We start from the raw sequence: 19819 nt of genomic DNA, 5'->3' as shown, positions 1-19819 counted from the left end.
TCCTGGGGCCGGTTTTGTTTAATATCTTTATTAATGATCTGGAGGATGGTGTGGACTGCACTCTCAGCAAGTTTGCAGATGACACTAAACTAGGAGTCGTGGTAGATACACTAGAGGGTAGGGATCGGATACAGAGGGACCTAGACAAAATAGAGGATTGGCCCAAAAGAAACCTGATGAGGTTCAACAAGGACAAGTGCAGAGTCCTGCACTTAGGACGGAAGAATCCCATGCACAGCTACAGACTAGGGACCGAATGGCTAGGTAGCAATTCTGCAGAAAAGGACCTAGGGGTCACAGTGGACGAGAAGCTGGATATGAATCAACAGTGTGCTCTTGTTGCCAAGAAGGCTAACGGCATTTTGGGCTGTATAAGTAGGGGCATTGCCAGCAGATCGAGGGATGTGATCGTTCCCCTTTATTCGACATTGGTGAGGCCTCATCTGGAGTACTGTGTCCAGTTTTGGGCCCCACAGTACAAGAAGGATGTGGAAAAATTGGAAAGAGTCCAGCAGCGGGCAACAAAAATGATTAGGGGTTTGGAGCGCATGACTTATGAGGAGAGGCTGAGGAAACTGGGATTGTTTAGTCTCCAGAAGAGAAGAATGAGGGGGGATTTGATAGCAGCCTTCAACTACCTGAAGGGGGGTTCCAAAGAGGATGGAACTCAGCTGTTCTCAATGGTGGCAGATGACAGAACAAGAAGCAATGGTCTCAAGTTGCAGTGGGGGAGGTCTATGTTGGATATTAGGAAACTCTATTTCACTAGGAGGGTGGTGAAGCACTGGAATGCGTTACCTAGGGAGGTGGTGGAGTCTCCTTCCTTGGAGGTTTTTAAGGCCCGGCTTGACAAAGCCCTGGCTGGGATGATTTAGTTGGGAATTGGTCCTGCTTTGAGCAGGGGGTTGGACTAGATGACCTCCTGAGGTCGCTTCCAACCCTGATATTCTATGATTCTATGATTCAGGGGTGTAAAAAAATCCACGCAGCTGAGCAATGTAGTTACATAGCCCTAACCCCCCCGTGCAGATAGTGCTACATCAGCAGGAGAGCTTTTCCTGCCAACATAGCCACCGCTGCTTGTGGGGGTGGACTAATAAAGTCCGACGGGAGAGATCTCTCCCATTGGCTTAGAGCAGCAGTAATAGCAGTGCTAAACCAGCGCAGCTACATTGGTGCAACTGTGACAACGTCAGCTTTATTGTTTAGCCATAGCATCAGACACAAAACAATAGAATCAGAACTGAACATATGTGGATCCGGAAGTCTGAAATTGGAGCCTGACAGATTCATTGCCTCACTGGTTATCATTTCTACAGCCTGAAAATCCTTGTTACCCAATCAGGCAGCCAGGTTGGGATCCACCGAGAAGGAATGTCCTATGAAGCACTGTCTCTTTGGATCAAAATGGTGAAGAATGATTGTTCTCAATCTAACCCTGGCATCCATTGGAACTGTAATCAGTGACACTGAACTAGTAAGGAGTTGCACAAACAATTTTCCTTAGGTCATTGCTCACCTAGCTTCCTTTACTTGGGTGGAAACCAAGAACTGAATGTGTACTCTTTCAACCTCAGCTCTTTCTAAATCCTTGGTCTTGGTTAGGGTAAATTTACATTCTCTGAAGTAGAATCCTTTATAAAACCACTCAAAATCTCAGCAGTGTTAGTGAGGAATGGTTCCAAAAACATGCCCAGCTTTTCTTTAATTTGGTGGCACAGTTCCAGGCAAAGGACTGGATACAGGGCTGGATCAGAATCTCCGTTAGTTACCAGAGCTGGAGTTTCTATTCAAAAAGAGCTATTTTTCTGCAGCTATTAGATTTCCAACACTGGATTTTATACACATTTTTAGCACCTAAGAAGGATATATTCAACAAAAAACCCACTTCTATTTCCTCAACATCTGCGTCATGAAGGGCAGCATCCCCCATAATTTAGGATTAGCTAGAAGAGCTCTTTTGTAGGGCCTGGGTTACATATGTTTTGGGAACCAAATACATAGGCATTTTGCCTAGTTCAAAATCATGTACCTTGAAATTCTCTCCCCAGATCATCTGAGACAATATTGACTTCAATAATTGAACTACATTGTGATCATATGCACTTCCTTCAGTTAGTTGGGGTTCTGCTGTTGTTCACCATTTCCGAATGGAGACTGTAAATCACTGCTGTTTCTTTGTCAGCTTGTTTAGTAAATTGGAGAGTTCTCTCCTGTTGACAGAACTGCACTTGAACTGTCTCTGTGTCATCATGGAATGATGGGGAAAAAGCAAAGCTGAAGTGAGAAATGATGACTTTAGCAAATGGTCATTTATCTTTAATTCTCCAATAAATCTGAGCTACATCCTATCAAATTGAACTAATATCCAATTGGGCAATGAAACAGCTTTCAGGAAAGATAGAAACCCACATCACAGAGAGATAGACTACATGACAATGAAAGTGTGAAGTGAAATTCCAGAGCAGGTTACATCTGATTATTCAGAATCAGGACAAGAGATTCTCCCATCACATTCTCCTCTGATCCATTCAAACATACTTAACTCAGCACTGTCTCAATAGTCAGTTATGTTATTTACAACATTTTCAGTATCCTAAGATCTCCATAATGGGAGGGAAAAAACAGCCACCTTGCCAGAAGTGGCTTTGCCAATAGATGGAACCTGGGATTTAAACACCAAATGATCACACTGTGTTTAGGATCCATTAGAATTCCCCTCCCAGGTCTTTGACACTTTCATCTCCAGTCATAGCAACTCTAATATAGGATTAAAGAAGTCAAAGCATCATCTCCAAGCACAGACAATGGAGAAAGCTTCATCACATGACACTTTGAGAAGTGGATGGATAGAATGTTATGGAGATAAACTCCATATGGCTCAGACAAAAGGTAACAGTTCTGCAGCGATGGGGAAGGAGGGAATCTCTGAGTCACTCCATCTCCTTCCAGTGTCACAGAGGCTGAAATGACACTTTTCCCCTGCCCCTGCTCCTCTTAATTTAAATATAATTTGAAAAGTTCCCAATATAACTGCTCTTCAGCAAAACCCAGAGCAACATGAGAACAACTGGCAATGATACAAACTGTATCATTGCTGACTCTAACAATAACTTTACAATAGGAGGATTGTGATGCTCCCTAGTTCCTGATAGGAAGAGCACACTCAAATTACTCATGGGACAATAGAAAGGACAAATAGGTCCACCTCAAAAGAGGGCGAACTGCAAAAGGCAAAAATAGGCCACTCATCTGGACAAGCTGAGGGATAACAGTGCTGCAAACAGTTCAAACAGCTTTAAAAGTTACTATGTGGGAATCAGGAAAAGTATTAAAGAAAAAAAGGATTGATAGACTTAGACGTTTTTATGGTGTTGATCTCCCTTGCAGATTCTCTGATGGCTAATATAGGCTGAGTGCCAAGAGAAAGTATTCCCACACTGGCCGGTCACCTATGTGGATTCTCTGATGTTTAGAAAGGTCTGAGCTGCTAGTGAAACATTTTCCACACACGCGGCATTCATAGAGCCTCTCCCGTGTGGATTCTCTGATGTTCAGAAAGGGCTGAGCTGCTAGTGAAGCTTTTCCCACACTCACTGCATTCATAGGGCCTCTCCCCTGTGTGGATTCTCTGATGGCGAGAAAGGCCTGATCTGTGAGTGAAGCTTTTCCCACACTCACTGCATTCCTAGGGCCTCTCCCCTGTGTGATTTCTCTGATGGCGAAAAAGGCCAGATCTTTGAGTGAAGCTTTTCCCACACTCACTGCATTCGTAGGACCTCTCCCCTGTGTGGATTTTCTCATGATCAGAAAGGGCTGATCTTTGAGTGAAGCTTTTCCCACACTCACTGCATTCGTAGGGCCTCTCCCCTGTGTGGATTCTCTGATGGTGAAAAAGGCCTGATCTTTGAGTGAAGCTTTTCCCACACTCACTGCATTCATAGGGCTTCTCCCCTGTGTGGATCCTCTGATGTTTAGAAAGGTCTGCGCTGCTAGTGAAGCTTTTCCCACACTCACTGCATTCGTATGGCCTCTCCCCTGTGTGGATTCTCTTATGGTGAAAAAGGCCTGATCTGTTAGTGAAGCTTTTCCCACACTCACAGCATTCATAGGGCCTCTCCCCTGTGTGGATTCTCTGATGATCAGAAAGGCCTGATCTTTGAGTTAAGTTTTTCCCACACTCAGTGCATGTATTTTTCCTCTTTCTCCTGAGGATTTCCTGCTGTGTTGTGGTCTCCTTGACGCCCTTCTGAGTTCCCCAACAGGAAATAAATTGACCCACTTTCTCCCCTGGCTGGTTTCCCTGCTCTCTCTCTGGTCTGTGCTGAATTTCACAAGTTTTTCCCTGATCAAGACTCCTGGACAAATTCCTTTTTGATCTTGGTGATAATGCTCTGTGGTTATCCACTGGCTCAACATTTTCTGGCTGAGAATTCTGCTCCTCATTCTCACATACCATTGCATCACCTGCTGTGATAGAGAGAGAGAAACATCAAACAAGGATGGAAAGGGGAAGACCAAACCAAAACAAGTGCTGGAGAGGGGTCAAATAAAATTCAGGAACTGAATTCCCCCAAGACTCTTCCCCCAAATAGAAGAGAGGAGGGGGATCAATTTGGCCTTCACATCCCATCGAAATTCTCAGGGGGAAGGCAGGAATGTCTGTTAGGAGCTACAGGAAGCCATGAGCTATATTTACCCTGAGGATACGACCCCTGCTAGGGACAATAATGAAACGAGAGATCTCCCAAGGGCTTTGTAGGGCATCCCAGATGTGTCCTTCAGGTACTTACAGATTCTGAGTTGGTTTAATGTTTCCTCAACTGTGCAGGGAGCTTTCAAGATCCCTCTTTCCTCTGAACCCTGGAGGTCTGGGACCCATGGCTCTTCCCCTTGTTCCAGCTGGGAGATCACATCAGGTTTGGAAACTGGAAACCCTGCTCAGATGAAACAAAACAAAGGAGTTCAGGTGATTTCATAAGACATTGTCATAAAAAACATTCTATTAATTTAACTTCAGTGCTTAGTGTGACCTGGTGTGCCTGGGGCAGTCCTCACTGAAAATGCCAAGGTCAGGGCAGGCTGAAAAAGGGAGAGCAGATGCTCCCAAAACTGGTGGTTAACACTGAAGTTAAACTCACCGACCAGTCACAAACTGTGCTTCTGATCCCCCACACTGGTTATCGAGAAGCTGGAAAAAAAAAAAAAAAAAAAACTATTGCCCCCTTTATTGCATTCCAGTTCTCTAACTCCCAATCAGCACCTAGGTCCACTACAGTGAGAGGTTATTTAAAAACTCTGCTCACATAAACAAGATGTTCTTCTGACCCCAAGGGTCAGCCACATTAGCAGGTCAGTATAGGTTTGGAACTTCTACACTAAAGGTATTTTGGGTATGCTAAAGGATTGGCTGTCAGCATGGTTTAAGAATGAAAGAAAGAACAAAAAGTTGTTAAATGGGAAAGCAGTCAGATACATTCAGAAATCTATATATCAGGTTCTTAGGGCTGGTCCACACTGGGGCGGGGGAATCGATATAGGAAACGCAACTTCAGCTACGAGAATAGCGTAGCTGAAGTCGACGTTTCCTATATCGAACTAAATGTACTTACTTCGGGTCCACGCGGCGCAGGCAGGCTGCCCCGTCGACAGCGCTTCCTCCTCTTGGCGAGCAGGAGTTCTGCAGTCGACGGGGGAGCGCTTCTGGGATCGATCTATCGCGTCCAGATGAGACGCGATAAATCAATCCCAGAAGATCGATCTCTACCCGCCGAATTAGGCAGGTAGTGTGGACCAGCCCTTAGCAGTATTGGTGAGTTGCTGGCTTGAAAGTCCGTCTGGAACACATCCACAACTTGGATGGATCATTCAATCCTTTGTTCAAGGCTTCAGTTTGTTGAGAAGTTGCTCCAGAGGTAGGAAGAGGGATTGAAGACAAAATGGAGATGATGCAGCTGCCCTTTATATTCCTTTTGCCATGTGGCTTTTACTTCCTGTGTCCCAAACACAAGCCTCACAGCACATGGCATGGAAAAGCCTGGAGGTCTCAGTACACAGGCATACCCCTGCATGTCTTGCTGACTCAACAGGTGTATCCCCTTGGTCCTTTCCATGAGCTCATTGTACAGCTGATGACCCTGAATGGGCCATTGAACAGGCGAGGCAGTGCCGATGCCAATATGTCTGGGGGTATCACCTAGAAACACTGCACAATCTGGAAATACAGATATACCCTGCATATCTATAACTCACAATACAATGGTGATAAAAAACATAGAAACAAAATTATCATACCTGGAAAATCATAACATTTTCACTGACACCTTACATGGCATATCTAGCATGATTCATTGTAATTTTATCATACTGGTATTAATAAAATAAATAATAATAATAATATAAAGTGTCTCACAATTCCATACAGTGTCACACTTCGTAAACCAGTAAATTCCCAGGACCAGCTTCTTGAAGATGCCGAACACTCTGCTTATGAGGGATTGAAATACGCACATATCTACTGGGAACACACACAGACAGACACTGTGTCAGTCTGTACCCCTATGTTCACTCTTCTAGAAAATTATGATAAATTTTGTACATAGTCTTGCTTGTGAGGTATCATTTGAAAACGCATAATCTACTGAATATTATCCTCCTGTTAAAATGTGTAGCAACACTGTATATAAAGTGATGAGATTTTACTGTATGATATTACCGAAAAAGTTACAATTCTGGGGAACACCCACAGACCAGTTCCTCAGAGACAGCAAGGCAAACAGCTGGTTAAATCGCCATTCTCTGGAGGGGGAAGGTGTGAAGAAGACATTTATATTCCTTCATAGGGACCACTGGAAGCTCATATCTACAACAGACAGCCTGTCACCATGACTCAGCTGAGAACTGAAGTTGTTTCTAGTACAAAGGACTGAGCTATTAAGAGGTGAGGAAAATGCTTGACTCTCTCTCTTCCCTTTCCCTCTGCGCATGAAAACTCCTGAAGAACTGAACGTGGGCGGCGGGGTGGGTTAGGGGGAGTCCTGGCTGAAAGGAAAGCCAGCCTGTCTCAGCATATGGTGAGAGAAACACTTGCTTTGAATCCGTTTTAGCTTGTCAAGTTAAACATTAGTTCGTGTTTTATCTTGCATTTCTTTTGTAAACAATTCTGACTTTAATGCCTCATTACCCATAGTCACTTAACTACCCCCCCCCCCCCAAAAAAAGATTTTAAACAATCTTGTTTCATTGTTCTATCTAACCAGTGTGTTTGGATTAAAGTGTGTTGGAAACTTCATTTGGGATAACAAGGCGGGTGCATGTCATTTTCCACTGATGAAATGACAGACTTTGTATGAGCTTGCTTTGTTCAGTAGTGTTCTGGACAGGGCAAGATGTACATTTCTGTGGGAAGTCTGGGACCAGAGAATTTTCTGGGGTTCTCCTGTGGTGTACTGTAATTTGTGAGTCACTAACTAGCAGCACTCAATACTGTGTAGCTGGAAGAGAGTTACATGCTGGAGACTATGTGTTACCTGCCCAGGAGTGGCTGTTCTCACAGTAAAGCAGTGTAAAAGGCACCCCAGCTTGGGGAACTGAGGGGACACAGCTGTTCAACAGTCCAGATTGTACTGTGGTTAATGTCACAGACACTCAATTTCAAAGAGTCTCCTAAAACACCGAGAAACTAAATCCATGTCCCAGAAATCGAAGTCTCCAGACAGAGGGCAAGTCTCCCTGGCACTGCTTCTTGCTGACAGACAGGTCCAGAGACAACGAGAGAGTCCTGGGGAAGCTGGGAACAGTAAGCATGGGCTGGTAGGGTTCAGTGGAGAAAGGGAACAGGAAGGGCAGGGATATTACTGAATGCAGGATCTCGGCAGTACTAGATGTCAGGATAGCACATATTGCAGCCCATTGGAAAACATAATCCCAACTATACATAAAAAATGATAGGGTCTAAATTAGCTGTTTCCACTGAAGAGAGGGATCTTGGAGTCACTGTGGATAGTTCTCTGAAAATATCCACTCAAGGTGCAGAGGCAATCAGAAAGTATCATATTGCCTCTACATAAATCCATAGTACGCCCACATCTTGAATACTGTGGGCAGATGTGGTCTCCTCATCTCAAAAAAGATATATTGAAATTGGAAAAGGTTCAGAAAAGGACAAAAAAAATAAATGATTAGGGATATGGAACAACTTCTGTATCAGGAGAGATTAAAAAGACTGGGACTTTTCAGCTTGGAAAAGAGAAGACTAAGGGGAATATGAGAGAGGTCTATAAAATCATGACTGGTGTGGAGTAAGTATATAAGGAAGTGTTATTTACTCCTCATAACACAAGGACTAGGAATCACCCAATGAAATTAATATGCAGCAGGTTTAAAACAAACAAAAGGAAGTATTTCTTCACACAACACACTGTCAACCTGTGGAACTCTTTGCAAAAGGATGTTGTGAAGGCAAAGACTGTAACAGGGTACAAAAAAAGAACATGATAAATTCATGCCCATCAATGGCTATTAGCGAGGATGGGCAGGGATGGTGGGCTTAACCTCTGTTTGCCATAAGCTGGGAATGGGCGACAGAAGATGAATCACTTGATGATGACCTGTTCTGTTCATTCCCTTTGGGACACCTGGGATTGGTCACTGTTGGAAGACAGGATACTGGGTTAGATGGACCTTTGGTCTGACTCAGTGTGGCCATTCTTATGTACTAGGGAATCTAGTGAGTCCAGTGTAACAGGAGGGAGTAGGAAAATCCCTGGGTGTGGAGAACACTGGGAAATTAGAAGGTATAATTCAGGAGCAACAGACTCTAATTAGTCTGGAAAAGCAGAATGTAAAGAATAAGTATCGGGGTCATGTGACTTTGGGAATGAGGGATTCAAAAATCCAGGGAGCCTGCAGAGAAGAGAGAGTGTGACTGTTACACATGGTGATGGGGGAGCAAGACTCTCCATGTCTCAAGGAGTTTCATTACCAACCTAAACCATTTTCACACGCTGGGGTGCAATCCAGAGCAGTGAGGAGTTGTGTCATCTGTAATCCTGGGTGAGATTCAGTGTTCTGCTGCTGGAGCTCCCCTGTCTGGATACCCCCAGCCAGCATTCAAGGACACATTGAGTGTCTGTGTGATAAGTAACCCTGGACCAGCAGCTCTGACTCCAGCAGCCTCCTTGTTACACCCCAAGCACATTCTGATCTGGGTGGAGTAGGCTCAGTGTTTGAAGAGAAGGTCAGGGGTACAAAGCTTCTGTTCGTTATGCTGGCCCTAACTCCCAGTTTGACTTGAGCAAACCGGAGATATTTGACACGGTGCGATACTGCTCCTGTGCTCTGTTCCCAAAGTGTTCTGCAGCAGGGGAGGGTCAGTGGTAGTGTGTGTGTCACTGGCATATTGGGGTGATGCTGAAACAGGACAAAGTAGAGTTGGCATTGTGGGGGTGGCATGAATCTTCTCTTTTCATTTCCCCTTCCAAGAACTGAGGGGACAGTAATCCTTACCCAGCGAGGTCACATTCTCATAGTTCTCCTGCATGTCTCTGTAGAGGGCTGTCTGAACGGGGTCCAGCAGAGCCCACTCTTCCCTGGTGAAATAAACAGCCACCTCCTCGAAGGCCTCTGAAAGAGAAAGAGTCCCACATTCAGTACCTGCTGCCCCACTATTCATGGGGGAGAAGAGCCAATCAAATGGAATCTCTGGGTGGCTCACAGTCAACACAGTCCCACTCCCACCCCACTCAGAGCATCCAGGAATCAGCAGAGTGAGGGGATGAAGAGAGAGCCCCTTGTCTCTCCCAGAAGATCTATCACACACCTACTAGCCACAGACTGATACAGGAGATGGAGCCCCTAGCAGGGTCCAGGAAGAGCTCTCTGGGAGGAAGCACAACACCCTCCTCATTGTGAGGAGCTGGATATGAAGGGAGGAGAATCTCCCCTAAGCCTGACTGGTGGGTGCCCCCTTCACATCTTAGAGCAGTTGGTTAGTCAGTTCAGGCTCCAGCACTGAGAGTCTGGTCAGTTTTCCTAGCCCAGTGTAGGTGGGTTATTTTCTGTTCCACAAATTAGAGTATTTCCACCTCCGAACCTCATGGGTCTGTTCCTAGAATCTAGGCCACTTATTAAACAACTCCCTGTCCTCCTCCCTTTCTCCACCTTGTGCATTTCCTGCACTGCTCCAACCTCCAAACCGGACTGTGCAAACCTTCCCATCTCCAGTGTATTTGCTGTCCTTCTCACTCCTGCAGGAACAAATCAGCAACTCCCGATAATTGCTACCTGAACTGGCTCCTCTGCAGCCATTTCTCTCTCCTGTCCCATGGGAGGATGAGATGAACTGGAGCAAGACATGGACGTCATTCTGCAGCCTGGTATGGAGAGAAGGGCAGTTGTGGAGTTTTCAGAACAGGCTTTAGTTAATTTCACATCACAATTCCCCCAGGCTCTTTCCCTGCAGACAGACATCCTAGATTCTGCTACACTGGGAAAATGCTTGATCTCTTTATTACAGTGTAGACCTGGCCCCTCCTGCCAGGCTAAGCCCAGAGACATATTTTTAACCTCCCTGTGATGTGCTGTACCTCGGTTATTAGCAGCCTGCAGAACCCCGAGCCAGGGTCCCACCAGATATTCCCTGGGTCCCAGCTCCCAGAGTCCCTGACCAGGGATACCAGATACCCCTCAGAGCACCACCAGCCACGGAACCCCCACCAGACCATCACTGCCAGGTTGGGAATCATAAGAACATAAGAATGGCCATACTGAGTCAGACCAAGGGTCCCTCCAGCCCAGTATCCTGTCTACCGACAGTGGCCAATGCCAGGTGCCCCAGAGGGAGTGGACCTCACAGGTAATGATCAAGTGATCTCTCTCCTGCCATCCATTTCCACCTTCTGACAAACAGAGGCTAGGGACACCATTCCTTACCCATCCTGGCTAATAGCTATTAATGGATTTAACCTCCATGAATTTATCCAGTTCTCTTTTAAACGCTGTTATAGTCCTAGCCTTCACAACCTCCTCAGGCAAGAAGTTCCACAGGTTGACTGTGTGCTGTGTGAAGAACTTCCTTTTATTTGTTTTAAACCTGCTGCCCATTAATTTCATTTGGTGGCCCCTTAGTTCTTATATTATGGGAACAAGTAAATAACTTTTCCTTATTCACTTTCTCTACACCACTCATGATTTCATATACCACTATCATATCCCCCCTTAGTCTCCCCTTTTCCAAGCTGAAAAGTCCTAGCCTCTTTAATCTGTCCTCATATGGGACCCGTTCCAACCCCCTAATCATTTTAGTTGCCCTTCTCTGAACCTTTTCTAATGCCAGGATATCTTTTTTGAGATGAGGAGACCACATCTGTACGCAGTATTCAAGATGTGGGTGTACCATGGATTTATATAAGGGGAATAAGATATTATCCGTCTTATTCTCTATCCCTTTTTTAATGATTCCTAACATCCTGTTTGCTTTTTGGACTGCCACTGCACACTGCGTGGACGTCTTCAGAGAACTATCCATGATGACTCCAAGATCTTTTTCCTGATTAGTTGTAGCTAAATTAGCCCCCCATCATATTGTATGTGTAGTTGGGGTTATTTTTTCCAATGTACATTACATTACATTTATCCACATTAAATTTAATTTGCCATTTTGTTGCCCAATCACTTAGTTTTGTGAGATCTTTTTGAAGTTCTTCACAGTCTGCTTTGGTCTTAACTATCTTGAGTAGTTTAGTATCGTCTGGAAACTTTGCCACTTCACTGTTTACCCCTTTCTCCAGATCATTTATGAATAAGTTGAATAGGATTGGTCCTAGGACTGATCCTTGGGGAACACCACTAGTTACCCCTCTCCATTCTGAAAATTTACCATTTATTCCCACCCTTTGTTCCCTGTCTTTTAACCAATTCTCAATCCATGAAAGGATCTTCCCTCTTATCCCATGACAGCTTAATTTACATAAGAGCCTTTGGTGAGGGACCTTGTCAAAGGCTTTCTGGAAATCTAAGTACACTATATCCACTGGATCCCCCTTGTCCACATGTTTGCTGACCCCTTCAAAGAACTCTAAAAGATTAGTAAGACATGATTTCCCTTTACAGAAACCATGTTGACTTTTGCCCAACAATATATGTTTTTCTATGTGTCTGACAATTTTATTCTTTACTATTGTTTCAACTAATTTGCCCGGTACTGACGTTAGACTTACTGGTCTGTAATTGCTGGGATCACCTCTAGAGCCCTTTTTAAATATTGGCATTACATTACCCAAAGGGTTCCCCCCACCAAGAGCCCCGAGGAGCCACGGACCCCCCCAAAAGGACACCCCATTGGGAACTCAGTCCCTCACTGTGGATAGAAAGTTTTCACGGTGACCGGCAGTAGCCGGGGAACACCGGGCAGTGCTTGGACCAGGATTCTGGCACCAGCTGATGAGTGAGAAGGAGCGTGGTCAGTAGTAGCAACCAGAGCTCCCAGCTAGGGGCCCCAGATAGCCCCTTGTATCCAGAGTTGCCAGCCAGGGACCCCCACAGATATTCCCTGGGACCTAGCCCCCAGAGTCCCTGGCCAAGAACTCGATACCCCTCAGAGCTCCGCCAGTAAGGGAATCTCCACCAGACATTTACTATCAGCTTGGGAACTCAAAAGGGTTCCATGCACTAAGAGCCCCCAAAGTGGCCAGAGACCCTGTACTGGGAGCTCAGTCCCTCACTGCCTGCCTGGGATTCCCTCACTGCCTGCCTAGGACCCCCACCTGCCCTCCAGCAGGATCTGCCATGCCGTTTGCCTGGGACATCCTCCTCCTCCCAGCTGGACTCCCTGTGCTTTACAGCGGGACCCCTCACTCTGCTTCCTTGGCATCCCCTGACCTAGCCCCAGGGATCCCCCCGACAGCTCTGTGCACAGGGCATGGCAACGATCCCAGGAGCCAGTGGGGAAGCCTAGACAGAGCCCCTGGCACAGCACCAGGCACCCGCTATCCCCCTCTCCCGCCTCCCCAAGAGACACCCACCCCCATTGTTCTGCAGCCAACAGGCCCCCAGCGATACCCACCTCCAGGACCCATAGCCTCAGCGCTGGGCACATCAGAACCACCCCCCAAAACCCCAAACCTCCAGAAGCCACGGACCTGACTAGGGTACCCCCTGACCAGTCACCCAGAGGCCTCCCCCAGCACAATGCTCCTTCAGCTCCAGCTGCAATCTCCCCACACAGTCACGCCCCTGCACCCAGCAAGAGTGTTACCTCACAGAGTCTGATAAGTGGATAGAAAGTTATCATCACCCCCAGTTGGCCAGTCACAAGGCAGAGGGAGCCCTGGGGGATGCTTCTTTAACAGGAGAATGGAAGGCCTGGAGGGCCAAAATAGGTAAGAAATTTCCATGCCGTCACTAGCAAATAATGGCCACCGTGGATCCACCCCAGAGGTGGCTACATCTTAGCACTGCGGGAAGCAGCCCCTCACACAGACCATTTATCATGGGCTTTGGGATACTTCTAGACCCATGCTGCACTCAGAGTGACCCACTCATCCTGTGCCAGCTGGAGAAAAGAAAAGGGTCGAGCTAACTCTCCTGTTACCAGCTGGGAACCACTGATCCCCCAAACAGGGGGAGGCCTCTGGCTTTGATGGGTATTAAATATGTGGCTGGTCTCTTTCACCGGCAAACATTTTTAACAGAGATAAAGGAGGGAACAAAAGATTCTCAAAGGAGAAGGGAAAGATGATCATAGGGTAATTTAACCCCCTGCAACCTCCAGGATGGAGAACAACTCAGGGCAAGAGGTTCCCTCCAAGGAAGGAGAAGTAGCTGGGATTTAGAAACATGGGGAATGGCCCCAAACCCGACAGGATTTTTAATAGACATTTGATAATGACATAGAAAGAGGCAAAATCTGAGCTTTGAGATCAATGTTCAGAAACGAAAGAGAAAGGGTGGAAATTTGGGGGATTTTGGATCCATTTTTGCAAATTATAGAAAGGAAAGTGGAATCTCAGAGGGATTTCATATCAGTTGTTGATATGAGGTAAAATCTGAGTGTATTTCACATCAATATTTGATAAATTAATAGAGAGGAAATGGGCAACATTTGCAAACATTTTATTTTCATGTTCAAGAATCTGAGAAAAGGTATAAATCGGAGATTTTCTTAGTATTTTATACTTAGAGAGACAGGGAAAAATCTCAGGGCACATTCAATTAGAAATAAACAGCTAGAGAAAAAGTGGGGCAAATGTTTAGGGTATTTTATATCAATCTTTGAGATTTGCAGAGAAAACATGTCACAAACTACGCAACTGATAACATGAGAGAAAAAACACCAAGATCTGAGAGGCTTTTATATTGCTATTAAAGAGCTAGTGGAAAAGGGGGACCGTTTGACTGGATTGTATATGACTGTCCAATACATAAACAGAAAGTGATGGTTTCCCCCACTGCCACCATTCACATGAGCAGCAGGGAGCCTTTTGAGGAGCTGCTTTAAGAGAGCAAGGGAGTGGGAGGGGGAGCTGGAAGGCTCCCTGGATGAGGGAAGGGGCAGCAGTGGGGGATGGGCAGGGGATGGCTGGGGGCAACTGTGTTGGTACTTAGGAGGCAACAACTGGCATTGGGAAATTGGGGTCTGGGCAGTCTCCATGGGGGACACTTGCTCCTCCCTTCCCCGCCCTGGCAGAGAACAGGCATCCCATCCCATCCCCACTCCAAGGGCAGCCATATTTTGGGGAATGACCCAGGGCAACAATTTCCCACATAAACAAGGATAAATCGCTGCAGATAAAATGGGTGGGAAAATCCCCCACATCGGAGAGATTTTAAATGGACATTTGAGAATTATGGAGAGAACAGGGGAGAAAAGAGAGCTGACCATTTGAGGGGAAAGGGGGGAATCTCCCCAGATTTTATAGCCACATGTGAGATACTGAGAGAGAAAAGGGGCAGAACTAGAGAGAATTTGTATCAGGGGGTGAGAGGCAAGTGGCACAAACAGGGAAAGGATCCAATCAACTCCCCTCCCCCCTTTCCCCACCCGCCACTTCTCCCCCGGGGATTTTCTGGCTGCACAGAGACAGTTTGTTAGGCCCAAAAGGAAAAATTGTAGAGCAGTTATGCCAACCTAACCAGAATTAGGCCAACAGAGGTTTCTGGGTAGTCCCCGGGCAGAATCGAAGACATAGTTGTTTAAGCTGGAAAAGTGAGATAAGGGGGGGAGCTGCATTCAGATGTGCTAAAAACAGTGTGCTCAGAAGATAGATTAGGAGACATACTGCCTCCACTCCCTGTTTCTGTTCTTTGTATGTCCTTGACTCCCCCTGTCTCCTAGTTCTGGTGCTTAACTGTGTTGATAAGGAAGTTGCGGAGACCTTATGAATTGCGTAAGGCTGCTTGAATAGGGGGATAGGTATACATGAATACTAGAAGTTTCTTGCTAACAAAGGGGGCTGGGATGTGGGTTGTTTTAACTATGACGCGATGGAACTGACTATATACCCCTACTAGTTGTTAAAACCGTGGCTGGTTCTCTCTGGAGACGGGCCGCTCTCTATTGTTGTGTGCACTCCTCAATAAAGAGCTTGTCACTGGACCTTGCTGGTGTTGCCGGTCTCTCTGCGGTCACACAACGAACTGTGCCGTCTGGGCACACGTTCAGCCCCCCTGTCCCACTGACCCACCCACCCCGCAACTCCAGCTTCTCCCCCCCTGCCCGACACCCCTCCTCCCCCCACACCACAGGGGACCCCCCGGGTCCCAGTCTCTGCGCCCCCCCGATCCCAGCGGTGCCGGGGGCAGATCCTGCTGCAGCTCCGCTGGGCGGGTCCCAGCTGGAGAAAGCCCCCCTGGCCGGGCACGGAGGGGTTAATGCCGGGCTCCCCCAGCACAGACCCCGGGGAGCAGCAGCTGCTCCGCCCGGGCTCCCAGGTCAGACGGCGGCAACAGCAGCGTCCGGTCTGTGCCAGAGCCCCGCCCCAGGAGCTGCCCCGCCCCCGGACTATGCCAGAGCCCCGCCCCCGGGCTCTGGGCTTTGTTCTCCTGCCTCCCGGCCCCGCCCCCGCAGTTGCTCCAGCAACGACATGTGCCTGGCAAACCGCGCTTGGGCTCGCACTGAGCATGCGCAGTAACAGCTACCGAAATCTTCCGTTACCTGGTCTAGGAGAGGGCGGAAGCGCCCCCGGTGCAGGCTGGGAGAAATAGTTCCTGATTCTTCCGGGAGAGGAAGTGACGTATATTCTGGCGGTGAAGATGAGCCTGCCTCGTTCTGGGCCGTTGGCGCCTCTCTGGGAGCTGGAGAAGGATTTTGTGTCTCCCGGCTCTGGGCCTGCGCAGATGGGGGTTGTCCCGCATGCGCAGAGGCAGCGCTCACCCGCTGCTGCTCCCTGGCGCTGCGGGGCCGGGCGGAGCAGGAGGGTCTGAGCCGGGGAGACCCATTAACCCCCCCGTGCCCGGCCCGGGCCCTGCTCCCGCTGGAGCCGCCCTGGGGCCGCCCCGGGCTCTGCCCGCCCCGCTGCGGCGCTGCAGCCTCCAGGTACCGGAGCGAGCCCCGGGGGCGGGGCCGGAGCCGGGCGGTGACTCTGCCCCAGTGTCCGTGGGGGGGACCCGGCATCTCGCAGCGCCGGGATCTGCTCCCTGGGGCCGCGTCCGCGGGGGGCTCGGAGCTGCTGTCCCCGCAGGAGCCCAACGCCCCCGGGCCCAGCCAGGCTCTGCCCTGGGGCACCACGGGGGGTCCCGGGGGGAGGGGACCAGCCCCCACTGGGGTCCCTGCGTGGGGCCGGGCGGGGGCTGCCGGGCGGGGGGGAGACCTGGGAAAGGGGCGGATGGAAAATGTCTGAGCAGCCCGGACATGGCCGGGGGAGGAGAAGAGCAGGTGACCCCCGAGGAGCGGGGAGAGAAGGGGGGGGCTGAGATCCCCTCGGATTTACCGCTGCCCCCTCCCGTGGGGACCTCCCCATCCTCTCCAGCCCTGCCCCCTTCTCTCTAGAGAGCAACGAGCAACATCCAGACTGATCCCCCCTTTTCCCTGAAATCCCTGAGAATGTCTCTGTTCTCCTCCCCTGATCGTGCCCCATTTTCTCTCCACTTCACCAATGGCCAGTTCAAATCTCAGGTTTGGGGTGTTTCCCCCCATTTTTACCTGCAGTGACTTGTCCTATTTTAGGTGGGAAATGGTTCCCCTGGGTGATTTCTGAACTGGGAAGAGGGTTAATGGGCAGAGGCTGGGAGAGCCCTGAGACAGGGATACGGCTGGGCTGGGAGGGGGCCACTGTCTGCTGGCAACAGGGCATGGAAAGGCCCAGGAAGGGAAGGGAGGAGCAAGCGTCCCCCATGGAGACGGCCCAGCCCCAGGTTTCCCAGGCCCAGCTACTTCCCTCTCTCCCACCCTACCCAACCCTGCAGCCCCCTCCCCCCACCTCCTGCTAGTCACATTCCCAGACCCCACAGCCAGCCCCTCCCCACAGCCAGTGACCTTCTCACTCCAGCCCCACTCCTTTCCCCTGTGAAAGCGACATCACCCAGGTCTCCCTGCCTGACATGCGAATGTGAGGCAAGAAGAATCCATCCCATTCTGTTGTTGATTGAATATCGCTATATAATCGCCTCAAATTCCCCCTCTTTTCATAGAATCATAGAATATCAGGGTTGGAAGGGACCTCAGGAGGTCATCTAGTCCAACCCCCTGCTCAAAGCAGGACCAATTCCCAACTTAATCATCCCAGCCAGGGCTTTGTCAAGCCGGGCCTTAAAAACCTCCAAGGAAGGAGACTCTACCACCTCCCTAGGTAATGCATTCCAGTGCTTCACCACCCTCCTAGTGAAATAGTGTTTCCCAATATCCAACCTGGACCTCCCCCACTGCAACTTGAGACCATTGCTCCTTGTTCTGTCATCTGCCACCATTGAGAACAGCCGAGTTCCATCCTCTTTGGAACCCCCATTCAGATAGTTGTAGGCTGCTATCAAATCCCCCCTCATTCTTCTCTTCTCGAGACTAAACAATCCCAGTTCCCTCAGCCTCTCCTCATAAGTCATGCACTCCAGCCCCCTAATCATTTTTGTTGCCCTCCGCTGGACTCTTTCCAATTTTTCCACATCCTTCTTGTAATGTGGGGCCCAAAACTGGACACAGTACTCCAGATGAGGCCTCACCAATGCTCAAGTCCCTCGATCTGCTGGCAATGCTCCTACTTATACAGCCCAAAATGACGTTAGCCTTCTTGGCAACAAGGGCACACTGTTGACTCATATCCAGCTTCTCATCCACTGTAAGCCCTAGGTCCTTTTCTGCAGAACTGCTTCCTAGCCATTCGGTCCCTAGTCTGTAACAGTGAATGGGATTCTTCTGTCCTAAGTGCAGGACTCTGCACTTGTTCTTGTTGAACCTCATCAGGTTTCTTTTGGCCCAATCCTCTAATTTGTCTAGGTCCCTCTGTATCCTATCCCTACCCTCCAGCGTATCTACCACTCCTCCCAGTTTAGTGTCATCTGCAAACTTGCTGAGAATGCAGTCCATGCCATCCTCCAGATCATTAATTTTCTCTTGAACTGTTGAATGGTGAGATAAAATCTCCCCAGATGTTGATGCTTCTCTCTTATATTGGCAAATATTTAGTTTGTGCCCCATTTTCTCCTCAGTTCTGAAATATTGATATCAAATTCTTGAAAAATCTTCCCACTTTTCTCTCCTGGTGTCTGACTGATTTATTATTCCTGGAGATTTTCCCATCTAATTATCGGAGAACATGAAACCTCCTCAGGTGTTGCCATTCCTCAACTTCTTGAAGATTGATTAATATAAAACCCTTGCAAATTTTGCCCTTTTCTCTCTAATTATCAAAGATTGACCTGAAATCCGTTCAAATTTTACCTCTTTCCCTTGTGTTAACTACTGCTAGAAAATTCTTCAAACTTTTCCCACTTTCCCCTAACTTGTGATAAGGATGCTAAAATTCCCCATATTTGCAGCCTGTTCTTTTTATTACTAAACACCGATTTCAAACATCAGATGTTACCATTTCCCATATTATTATCCAGCTCTGATTTGAAAAAAATCCTCACTGGTCTGGAGGTTCTCCTCATGGGTTATAATTGCAGCCTCTTCTACTTTTTTGGAGGGAACCTGTTGCTTGACTCTTTCTCCATGTTGGAGGTTGCAGGATGACCTCCGCTCCCAGGCCTTCCCAATCTGATGCCTGGAATCCCACCCCCTCCCCCGGATAAGGCCCTGTATCTCTCCCCAATCCCTCCCTGTACAAACCCAGACAGAGATCTGGGCCTCTGATGTGCTGGAGATGGCACAGACCTCAACAGAGATCAGGCCCCCCATTGTGGAAGGCTCTGCACAGACCCTGACCAAGAGCTGGATCCCCATTGTGACGAATGTGGCACAAACCGTGACTGAGGTCAGGGCTCCTATCGTACTGAACATGGCTCTGACCTGGACTGAGCTCAGGGCCCCCGGTGTCCCAGGTGCTGCACAGACCTTGACCAAGTTTGGGGCCCTCATTCTGCCTGGTGCTGCAGGGTCCAAGATCAGGGTCCCTATTGTGCCACACACAGCAGAGACCCCGACTGACATCACAGACCCTCTTTCAATGTTCCCTCTCATTTTTCCCATGCATGTGCAGAATGAATTTTGTGATGTGCCTCAATATGGAGGTGATGTGTGGCGGGGGTAGGGCCGAGGGGTTTGGAGTGTGGGAGTGGACGAAGGGCCGGGGTAGAGGTAGAAGATGTGGCGGGAGTGGGTGTGAGGGCTCTGGCTGGGAGTGCAGATTCCCCCCAGCCCTCTCTCCCCTCAGCAGAATCTGGATTG

At 48.4% G+C, this 19819-nt stretch overlaps 1 long non-coding RNA gene and 1 pseudogene across 1 annotated transcript; one reads left to right on the top strand and one right to left on the bottom strand.

Moving 5' to 3' along the window:
- LOC112124981 overlaps positions 1-19819 on the top strand; it is a 573457-nt pseudogene that overhangs the window by 519709 nt on the left and 33929 nt on the right.
- Positions 1177-9542, bottom strand: LOC113405108. Its single transcript, XR_003899924.1, has 3 exons — positions 9508-9542; positions 4794-4937; positions 1177-2277 (listed from the first exon to the last, which is right to left on the bottom strand). It is a non-coding gene; the product is annotated as an uncharacterized LOC113405108 (long non-coding RNA).

The sequence above is a fragment of the Terrapene carolina genome, unplaced genomic scaffold (assembly GCF_002925995.2).
Source record: "Terrapene carolina triunguis isolate 2854851 unplaced genomic scaffold, T_m_triunguis-2.0 Scaffold638, whole genome shotgun sequence".
Taxonomy (NCBI): Eukaryota; Metazoa; Chordata; order Testudines; family Emydidae; genus Terrapene; species Terrapene triunguis.
Note: the sequence above shows the minus strand (reverse complement) of the source record. Positions and strands in the feature narration are given on the sequence as shown.